Source organism: Oryzias latipes, chromosome 24 (genome assembly GCF_002234675.1).
Source record: "Oryzias latipes chromosome 24, ASM223467v1".
Classification (NCBI taxonomy): domain Eukaryota; kingdom Metazoa; phylum Chordata; class Actinopteri; order Beloniformes; family Adrianichthyidae; genus Oryzias; species Oryzias latipes.
The window spans coordinates 6,823,305-6,835,176 of record NC_019882.2 but is presented as its reverse complement, the minus strand read 5'-3'; the positions used below and the strand labels follow the sequence as shown (position 1 = coordinate 6,835,176).

The 11,872-nt window shown below is 37.4% G+C and overlaps 1 long non-coding RNA gene across 1 annotated transcript; it reads right to left on the bottom strand.

Annotated features, from left to right (window-relative positions):
• Positions 1-10,031: 10,031 nt before the first annotated feature.
• On the bottom strand, positions 10,032-11,239 carry LOC110017679. Its single transcript, XR_002293151.1, has 2 exons — positions 11,151-11,239; positions 10,032-10,784 (listed from the first exon to the last, which is right to left on the bottom strand). It is a non-coding gene; the product is annotated as an uncharacterized LOC110017679 (long non-coding RNA).
• Between the last annotated feature and the right edge of the window lie 633 nt (positions 11,240-11,872).

Below are 11,872 nucleotides of genomic sequence, written 5' to 3'. Positions count from 1 at the left end.
TTGTTTTTGATTTGGGCAATTTAGGGAAAGAACTCATGAAGAAAACCTTGAAATAATAATGATAGAACGAAATTTTAAGTTTTAATAAAGTAACAAAATAAACCAAATAAAAATGTAATTAATTCCTGAACATTGTGTTTGAACTTCAGTTTTCTTCCTTACATTCTATGGAAATAACTTGACCACAAATACCTGTGATTCTTGACTTGCTGTAAAAAGCCTCCTAAATGAGCAAAATGACCAGAGGTGTTGATGTGACAATCTTGATAAGATCAGGTTAAACCTGTGATCATCTTATCAGCTTAAGGCTTTGTGTTTTCAGAACCTTCAGCATAAGAATCCTTCAACCTTTAAATGTGAAACAAAAACAATAATATGCCTTTAAATCCAGCCAAGACTTTTAAACTTACCAGTTGCTGCCTTACGTAAAACATAAAAATAATTTAAATGAGAGATTTAAATCATCTTTGACAAAATCATGTTTTTAAAACCCCTGCTTTTCTTGCTTTTATAGTTTTAAATTATGTTTTGCACCCTTGTTTCTGTCCAGGCCCCAAAGGGTGAGTTACCTCAAAGTGCCAACATCAAAAACTGTCTCTTAAAATTTGTGCTGCATGCCATAAACTTGGTTAAATTTGACTTGTGTTGCAATTGATCGTGTTTCACTTCTGTTTACTTGTGTTGCATTTCAATTGATTCAGTGCCTGTGGTTTTCCTTGTTCAGATCACCTGCATCTCAGTTGCCCCCCGGCCTGCATCAAATTTCCCTGCTTCAACCCCCTGCAGCACCTGGTACTCATTAGGCCCATCAAGCTCCAGACATTCATGCTGTTTTTCTCTGCTAAGTTGCCAAATTTTCTTAGTCATAAAGTCAAGTTTTGAAACATATTGAGCTTTTTTTGTCCAAATAATTAATTTATCTGTGTGTTAATTTATTTGACCAAGGAGCCCCTTGTGATAAATTGTCTTTGCAGGAATTTTATCTCAGCTTTTCAAGGCTGTTGTGTTTCAGGTTATCATGGTCACACAAACAAATCCATTCTTTACAGGCTGGACTGGTTTTACAGATTCCTTGACCTCAGGATATTTTTCTAAATGGAAAAGTCCCTTATGTGGTTTGTACCCTATGCAACTTTCTGGATCCCACTAGGAATTTTAATATACGCTTCTTTATCACCTAACACAAATGTATATGTTCAAATTCATAACTTGTGAATACAATTCTCCTATTAACTTCATAGGCTATCATATCAAAACCTAAGGGGTTTCGGTCTACGTTGGCCCACCCTTTGCAGCTAAACAAATCTGCAGCTCTTTTATAGAAGTCTTCCACAGATTCAGGAGTGTTTATGGGAATATCTTACCATTTTTCCCCAAGCTCATTTATGAGTTTAAAAGCTGATGTTGGAGAAGAACTCACAGTCTTCATTTTAATTTAAGGTCAAAAACTTTGTGTTGGGTTAAGGATAGAACTCTGTGAAGGCCAGTCTTCCACACTAAACTAACTCAGCCATGTTGTTTTGGACTTTTCTTTGTGCCCTGTGGTGTAGTCTTCCTGAAACAGAAAGATGACTTTCCAAATCCTTTCAACAAAGTTTAAAGTATGGTTTTCTGAAATATCTTGTTGTGCTAAAGCACACATACACAATCTGTGCTTTTTGTATGTTTTGTCTGTATGTTGGATGGCTTTTATTATGATTACTAATTTTATTTTTTATTATTTTTGTTTTATGTATAACACTTTGAGGAGAAGTGCTCTATAAATAAAGTTGAAACTGAATTTGAATTTTAACTTAATAGTTAGCATCACTTCAATTTGGCCATAGCCTAGCTAAACAAGCCCATACCACTGTTCTTCCTCCACCAAACTTCCTAATTGGAGCAATACAATCAAAAAAGCACAATTTCTCTGGGAACTACCAAACCTCGACTCTTTCATCAGTTTAAAAGATGGAGAAGCATAATTTTTCAATCCAGAGAACATCCAACGCAGTGGCAGTCTGTTTTATTTTGTTCCATCAAATGCTCGTCATTGCACTTAATGGTGATGTGTGATTTGAATTAAGTCTCTTGGACAAAAAAGTCCAAGTCATGGAGCTCTGTACATTATTACTGAGCAAATCTGTGAGGATCGGTTGCTATTTTAGTTTTGTTTGCTATATGTTGTGCTTTAAATTTAGTTAATAGACACTTATATCCAAAGCGACTAACAAATGAGAAACAAAACAAGCTAAAAAAAAAACAGGTCAAGGTTACATGACACAATAAAATGCTATAAGAAAAATGTCCTAGCCAACACAGAAAGAGGTTCTTGCTAATGTACATATAGGTAGTTGCAAATTAGTTCAGTTTTTAGCTTTCACTTGTTGATTGCGATTGGGGCTGATGTAAGTCCTGAGATAAGTGGGTCATTCCACCAATCTGGGATCAGAAAGCTGAAGCGTTTTAGCTTTAGATCCATTGCCATGTTGTGCAGGAACCATCAGAAGTTGGTCGTTTGTAGAGCCTATTGTGTAAGTGGGAGTATAGACCTGGACCAAAGTGTTCAGGTACATAACTGTGGAAGTTAACACTCTGTAGGTTGGAATCTGATGCGGGCAGCTGTTGTAAGACAGGGTATAGACTTCAAAAGAGGAGTGTCACAAGTTGTTGGCTGATTAAAAACAAGCCAAGCCAAGCAGCGTTTGGGATCATCTGCAGAGGCTTTAGTGTGCAGGTTGGTGGCCCTGTAAGAAGTCCATTACAGTAATCAAGCCAGGAGACGACAACTGCCTGTATAAAAAGTTGAGTTGCATGAAGTGAGAAAAGGTTTGGTCTTCTAAATGTTACAAAGAAAGAATCTGCAGCACAAGAACAGCAGAAATTTTTCTGTGAAGTTCAGACGTTTGTTAAGGATGACTCCCAAATTCTTAGTTAACTTTATGGGATGATCATTGAAAATCCTAAACTGATGGTGAAGTTGTGCGGAACACGGGGACTGACAGGAAAGACCAGAACTTCTGTCTTGAAGAGATTCAACTAAAGATGTTTTCTTTCATCCAATTTGAGATGTCGGAGTGACGGACAGAGACACCAGCTGACAGTCATGTCATCCGCAGGAAAAGTAAAGAAGAGCTCAGTGTCGTCAGATTAGAAAAAGAAAGAAAAGCCATGTGAAAACAGTAAAAAAAAAGACCTGACAGTAAGTCCTGGAGGGAAAAATAAGAATAAACAAATTAATATTGTTAGACCATAGTCATAATTGCCCTTAGGAGTAGAAACTGGCTGTGTATGGGTGAAAAATGGGCAAGTATAGGTCACGTATGTGGCCTGCAGGAAATGTCAATAGACTGCTTGATGAGTCTGTAGGGTCAAAGTTCATGCACATTTTTTTACGCGCACGCAACAGGCAACAGGTCGTAGTGACACTTAAACAACATGTAAGGGCAAAGAAGGGGAGAAGTAGGTGGGACGCAGGCACAAAGAGTACATTTTCCCTTTCTTAAAACACCCCAAATCCCCAAATGACCCATTAGAGGCATTCAAGTGATAAACGCGCGCTCCTACATGTTCCTTGTGCGCAACCTGACAGTTAGAATTTAGAAAATTAGACAATCAGAGTGTAGTTTGTGTGGGCATCCTACGAGTGTCCTACTGGCACTTACACAGCACCTGCACACCCTGTGTCATCATTAAGGCGCCAGTACGTGCCCCTCACTGATGACTAGAGTGTGGCGTAAAGACATCGCACAACAGCATCATCCATATGTCAACTTATATTATTCTTACAAATACTTCACAATACCCTTAACACATGCACGACAATCGTACCTTCAATTTTCACGATGGCCCTTGACTGAGCGCTCCTCCTCTCTACCAACATCCACAGGCCCAGGCAACCCAAAAACCCACAGCACCAGTACAGGTGCATGTGACTAAGGATTTATAAAGTCTAATTCTTAAGTAATTAATTGAATCCCTGCTTGAAAGACTTAACCCACCTGATCCCATATCTGGTGATCAATCTGTCCTTGGGGAAGGCACTAAACCGTACATATACATTGATTCTTTCATTAATATGCAAAAATCGGATTTTAACAAAGTGACATCTGTGGATTGAGTAGTTTTATATAAACATGGTGAAAATATGTAAAATGTTCTTGAATAATCAGCAGGTTGTTTATTTATCAATGCACAGTTTTCTTTAGTTGCATAACATTTCTTCCCCCTAATCCTTTAACCACAGAGCATGAAAATTTAATCCTGAGTTAGCTTAAAATAAATAAAGGACCAAACTTCTTGTTCATTATAGATTTTATTGCTACTGATTTGTTTCCCCGCATTCAAAGATAATAATTTGATAAACACCATAAAATGAACAAACACAAAATCTTTCCTCCACAGCACATTAGGTAGAAGCATTAGTTATAATAGAGTAAAAAGGGTTATTATGCATTTTATTAGGCAGAATAAAAGTTAATGAAACAAGAAATGACAGAATCGCCTAAGCCAGATTTTTTCTGTCTTCCTCTCTTGTTATTTTCAGAAGTGAAGCCAGGTTTAATTTAACACAGACATCCAAAGCAGACTGGTAAGTCCCTGCATGTGCTGGATGGCTGGTCCTTGTTGAGGCAAACAAATCCCTTTGTTTGGGCTGCAGTTAAAAAATGACAAATGAATTGTTAATTAGCAGAGAAAAAGAATGCAGCTAAGAAATTTCCTCATAGTGTTACCGGATCCTGCTATTATCCTTTTTTGAATACCTTTTTTGTGAATAAAGATGTATTTTAATAAAGTTCTTTCTGTTCTACATTTTAGCTCTGTTCAGTTGTGCATGAAGCCTTACTGTCCTGTAGCTCAGCTTACTCTGAAAAGGTCTGGCCTGTTTCGATGGTTGGGGTTAAGGTGGCAGCATTGATGTAAGCAGGTGTGCTGCAAATTCCATCTAAATGCTATCTTTTCTCAGGTTCACTAGGTCCTCCAAGTAGCCTGATTCACTGGGTCACTCGGTTTCGATTGTACTATGCAGTTCAGCAAACTCAGAGCATGGAAAAAAGTGTCAACCTTTGGAAGTAAATTTTCAATATCTGGATTTGTATTCAGCTGGTTTATTATTTTTGCCAATACATGAGGTAGGCAGGCAGCAGAATCAGACTTTATAATGACTCCACTCTTGCAGATTGATCAGAATTTCTGCAAATGAATCCGTTGCTTGTGTAACCCCTGAAAAATAATTAAAGGTTTTAAAAAGGGCAACAAATCAGAGCTCGATAAATCTCATAGTCTTTATTATCAAGACTTTTAGTTTTCTTTGTCCTCTGCTGCAGCACATATGAGGCCAGAAATAGTAAGAGCCTCAATGTCATTAGGTTTGATCCTCTGCAAAGATCAGTGAGATTTTCCACTTTCTGATAATCACCTGTGTCAACCCGTGAGTCCAACCCTCTGGAGGGAAAAAAGGTGCTTATTTTGCAACGAGAGAGCATTTTTCTGTAACTACGAATATTAATTGAGATGCTATAATAGTAAGGCGATCATATCAAGATAATTTTCATGGATTAGACAAGAAACAAAAGTACATCTGTTAAGCTGCATTTTATATGCAAACAGGATAATAGGGTCTTAGTGAGCTCACCCTGCAGTTGTGGCTTCCCATAACCTAATAAAATAAACAATTATCAATAGTAAATATAATGCTGATGACTTAATCATTCTCTGTAAAAATTATAGAAACATTTATCTCTAGTAACTGGGATCTACAACAATTGTGGAAAATTTGGGATAACTTCTAAGTCAAATTTGTTTATTTTCATATCCAAGTAAGAAAATCTTAAAGAATATTGTGGTAAAAGAAAGGTGTTGTGTCCACTTTTGCTTCTTATGTGGAGGCCCATGAGAATCAGTGAAATAGTACAACATACTGCAAACATCTGCTTGATTTAGTTCTCCTTTGGAAAAAAAAGCATTTACTCTGCATTCTCACTTCACTATAGTTATTAATCAGTTGATAAAGAATAATACAAATATATTGTTCAAATGTGGAATTAGAAAATATTTTTTGGATGCTTTTATTGGATGCTTTTATTGATATGTGAAATAATCGTAGAAGTAGAAAATGTTTTCTATTTTTATTTATTTACAGTTTATTACCGGTCTTCGAGAAAATGGTTAAACAGTGTAAATTGTGTTTTTCTACCTTAATTATGGCCCAAGGTGATTTACTGTCACGTGTCTCATTTGATAACCGATAGTTGCAGCGGTACAATGCAAAGTCCTAACCAGACCATCAACAGCAATGTGAGGTTTAGTGTCTTTTAGACACATGGGCAGATCTGGGAACCAAACAGAGTCTGTAACCTTCTAGTCACAAGTCAACCGGTCTGCCTCTGCAACACAGCTGTTCTGTATTAAAAGCTGTATTACTTTGTTAAAAACCTTCCTGGTCCTCCTTATTTCTTCCCTACCACTCAAGCATGCTGAAATAAGAAACCAAACAATTGTGAACATTGCTCTGTTTTTTGTTATATTTTTTTCCAGAAGTGCCGGAAGACCTCAAGAATGATACCTGACATAATTTTGAAACAACTTTATTTATTTTTTCCCCAGTCTCAGATGCAACGTATGCATTAATTGACAAACAAAACACCTCATGACTTTTAACCAATTCTATAGTTTTTATGTTTATTTTCATGTAGATTTTTTTTAGCCTTGAAACTTAAAGAAAACATAAAACACTCTTGAGACCTGTACCAAGCAAGGCAGCACACTTACAAATGCCGCGCATTAAAGAAGATTCAGGACAACAAAAAGCAGGACAAACAGGCAGCTGTATGAGGCTCCCCAGTGATGCTCCCAGAACTTTTTGTGTTTTTATGAAAAATCAGCTTAAGTTCATGTACACTTACAATTACAAATGAGCTAACTCAAACAATTGGGGTAATGGGTGCGCAAAAATTCAGAGAGTTTGAGTAATCAATCAGAAAAGGAGAAACCTTGTTCGAATCTGTTGCAGTAACTTGATGTTTCCTTCTCTACTTTCAAGTAGACCCCTTCACGTTTTTAACCAGATAGTGAGTTTTACCCCAACAATGACGCTGGAAACATATTTCTGGTTTTCATGATAGAAAGCATGAAGGCTACTTTAAAATTCCTATTGTAACTTGGTAACTAAAGTGTAGGCAATGCAAGGAATAAATCATTATTTTCTTTCACAGATAAAATCCAAAAGTGATTTATGACGGCTCAAGTCCCAGCTGGTTCCTTACTGCGTGGAGTTTGCATATCCTCCCTGTGTGTGGTTGTTTGTCCTGTCCTGGTGGTTCTGTGATGGATTGGTGAACTGTCCAGATGCTCCAGGTTCCCCCATAACCCTCCACTGGACTACGTATTTTTAGACGATGGTCAGATGAAAAACATTAATACAAAAAAATTTATACAACATACTCAACTTCACCTTTTTTTTTTAAAAAAAAAGGTATCAGCAGAGTCGATAATGCACAAGTCACGAACGCCATGGGAAGCTCTAAAAATGCCATGATTTTAAAAACCTACGGTACATAGATTTTGACAGACAGTCAATGCAAAGCAAGCATGCAAATATACCTGCAGCTTGTAAGTGAAGCTATGCTTGAATTTCAATAAGGAATATCTACCTCGCTTCCTGGCTGCTGGCCATGATAAATTAGGCCTTTAATTTGAACCAATAGTAAAAGTGCCCACCTTGCTTATCAGCCAATCACAATTATCATATATTGGACTACATGGATGGTTGCCTCTCTGCATTCGAGACGGTTTCGCCAGCCCTCCTCCACCCCATTCTCCACCTAGCACAATGCTTTGCATGACCTGGCCCTTAACCTCCATCAGCGTCTCGGCTCTGGGGTTTATTCATCGCTGGTCCAAGCTTAGCTGAAGCGTGCAAGACGTCAGATTTGTATCTTTTTGTGGTCACAGTTTTATGTAGACTTGCACAACAATTGTTTTTGTTTTATTAAGAACCCCCTTTCTTTGAAAGTTTTCGGCAGTAAGTTCAATTTCACCTTTATAATTTTTCTTATTCAGTTTCTAATGTGACCTTTTTTTGAAAAGCTAACATTAAGTAGTAAAGTTAAAATTTTCTTTTTGGTAAAAAAAGATTGAAATGGTTGAAAAAAAAGAAAATCTATAAAGAAAAATATATATTTTCTTCCTTTTCAAAATAAAATCAGCACACCTTCTTCTGGTTCTAAAATGCACTCCATCATCTTCTTTAATTTTTTCGAGCACCACTACAAATCGATAACGAGTCCTTTATGCTGTTGCATTTGACATACATTCATGACTGCTTGTCTTTTGTTTCCACTCTCTGCAGTGTTTTTGTGTATCTGTGCTAATTGTCCTCTGAGCAGAATACTTACCTCTCACCACTGGATAACAGCTGGGGATGCTCTCTGCCTATTCATACATCAGCATTAAAGTTTGTCATCTGAGGGGGCCAGCGTAATATTTTACACTAAATTGTGCTTTGGACTAGATGCCAAAGTACAAATGACAGCATGGTGCGCACTCATTTATCATCCCTCCCAACATACACGCACACACACCTCCATTTATTTGTCTACCCACACACACCTCTTGCTGCATGTGTCTCCATGGAAATAACGAGTTTTTTTCATCCTGAGAAAGTGACTGCACACTTTTTGCTGACCATCAGCTGGATTTGCACAGATGAGGTTTCAGGTGGACAATCAAATATCTATGCAAACATTGTCAAATTTCTCTTGACCTGCTCTGTTATTTTGACAGCATTAAGCATAGTTCCTGTTGGAATAGTTGTTACCAGTGCACTGCAAATGCAGACTTCTAAATGTCCCAGGAAATGCATTTAAATGAAGACAAAGTATTTTCATTAAATTTGAAAAATAACTTTGTGAAAAAGCTTTCTCATAGATTGCAAAAAGAGGCACAGTTTTAAAGCTGGACAATTTTATTCAGTCTTTTTAATAAATTTAATTTATTTTCCGAAAGAAAATGTTTTTACTTGACAATGAAAAGGTGGGTTTGATTCACTTATTTAGACTATTCAGTGTAGTTTTATATTTTCATAGCACACAGGAAACTAATGTAAGAAGTCTGCACCATTTTTTGGGATGTAGCATTTGTGTGTGCTGCATTTTCTAAAAGGAAAACATTAGCATTCAGCGTTTAGGAGCAACTATTTTAACTGGCAAAAGGGATCTTCAAACAGTCATTATCAAATTATCACTCAAAAATATTCCAAAAAACTAAAAAAAAAAAAAAACAATCGAGCAGCTGATTTTTAATGAACATATTGGAGAAAAGACAGTCAGGATTGGTTGTGGAGAACAGACGGCACATAAAGGAGAGCCTGAAGACTCTGAAGGCTGCACAGCAAGGTCAGTGAGTTTGGAGTTTTGATGATCTCTGTCTCTTGTTTAGTTTTTATACAGTTTAGGTGTTGTGTTTCAATATATTAAAGCTTGCATCATTTGGCTGGTTGCTTTTTCTCCGTGTTACCTTCACAACAGATTTAAGTCATTTCTTCTACAGTTACTTCTGCAGATCCTTCTTTTTGTTTCTTCACGGTTCTGTATATACAGTACGTTACGTTCAGGTTTCTTTTAATTCTATAGTTTTTTTGGTCCAGTTTTATTTAGCTAATGAAAGAAACGCTTAACTAAAGAAGACCCAGTTTAAAGTGATTGCATGGTATTTTCAGTCCATGTCTGAGGAAGGGCATGGAGATATTTTTGCACTTCATTGCAGCAAACAGGTTAGATGCAGGTTCCCTTCTTGCTAGCATCAAACGAGCACTGAGTCAGTGCAAAACAGGTAAAAATCGTTCTGTTGGCCATTTGGCCATGGAAAAGCATCTATAATGACAGGATGTGACATGGTGTGCAGAAAAAGGTTGGTAAGGGGGTGTTGCATGCCCTTTTATCCATTATCATACGCATAAGCGCAAAGCGTTTGCAAAGTGTGTGGGTTATAATCTAAGCACCATAGAGCTTCTTTTTTAAAAACATTTCAGATTTTATGCAAGTTTTTTTTTCTTTTTTCATGCATGGTAGTGCACCATTTCTTCTAAAACATAAAGTTCAAGCCTTGTGGATGTAAATTAGGTGTGAAACAGGATCGGTATGCTAGTGCAATGCACTCTGAGCTCTCAGAAAAACTCTCCACCCTGACTAACTTCACCACAGCCAAGTGGTGGTAAAGTGCACTTGGAAACATTTTATTCTGTCTCTTTTTATCTTTAAGGACACATTCAAAGTGATGAAACCAAGCTGTTTCTGTATGAATTATGTTCTGTTGATCTGTGATAAGCACACTCAGCATGCAGCTCTATTTCTTATCATTTCTAAAGAACTGAGCAATGGCATAACACCCACACAAAGGGGGGGAAATGGTTGTTGTCATCATTAGCAAGGGCAGGGCTGGTTTCGGTTGATTACAAATGTAAAGCCTGCAGGTGCTGAGATCACTGATTGCTAAGTGAACAAAGGAGCCATGATGTGAGGGTGGCTAATGTGAAACTTCAAAAAGGTGTGGTTACCTGCAGACATCTCCACATGTCTACCTGTTAACAGCTACAGATAAACAACACATGTCCAAAGATCATCAGCTGACCGCGAACGATGGATGGTTAACCGTAAGGCTTACCCAGAGGTTGAAGATTTGGTTTGGACATCTCCGCTGGTATACTGAGGCTGCAGGTTAAGTGATGATACAGGTGGACATGGCTTCTCAAAAGATATGTCACTTGGCAGGATGTTCCAAGTAGTTTAGAGCCATTGATGAATTGGCTAAGGTGAAAACAAAATCTGGGATCAACAATTGTCCAGCATTCCTAGTAGTCTTTTATTTATGATTATGCCATTTTTATCCAAAATCAGAAAAGCTATTGTTTTCTATGAAATAGTTTCTTTAGAGCGCCAGTAGTTCATTAGAAAGTTGCTTCAGACTTGTGTGCAGGACTGTTGGTACAAAACTACCCCATCCCCTCTTCCTGTCACCCATCTGTTTACATGATTTCGTACTAGCTTACAGCCCACACAGCTCCAACCTAGCATTATCAGTGCATTAAAAATGGCAAGCAACATTGCTGCTTTGCAGGCAGCCGTACACTTTTGAGACAGATTCCAGCTCGGAAGAGGAAAACAAAGTCGTACATGGATCTAGTTGTTCACACGTGGATCCATCAGAAAAGACCAGTGTAGGGAGCTTGTGGTCCACCCGGCGGCATTTTTTTGCCTTGATTTGAAAAAAGAAATGCAATTTTATTATCACGAGAACATATTAAAAACACTTAAAACAAGACTTTCATCAGAGTGGGTCTTTAAGAATTACTTTTTCATAAGAAGTCAGCATTAAAAAATGTATTTGAGGTTTTAGTGGTAATAATTTCATATACAATATGAAATCTGACACACAATTTGTGAGAAGGTAAGTAGATTGTAACACAGAAACAGCAGCTCGATTTTAATTCACTGCAACAGTCTGAATCTCACTTCCCATTAACATAAAACTAAATGCTTGCAGAGGCACACTCATCATCCCTTTTTATATTTCCATATTTAGTACTGAAAGCAGAGGAAAAGTCATTTGTGGCTAAGATGTTGTTATTCACTCTCAGTGCATAAAGGGTGGTTTGACTTCTGTAGGTCTTTCCACACATCTGTGACCTTTCAGTGCCCCGCACCTACCCACTTCTAATGAAAAAGGCTGTTAGGGGAGACATAAACATCGAGCAATCTACTAATGCAAATGACAAGCTTTAGTGCAGCTCCAACAGCAAACTAAAGACGTGCTAAAAACCGTTATTTCTTCAAGTGTTATGTTAAAAGAAGATGAACTAAATGTTTTCATATTTACTAGTTGTTTACTTGATTGG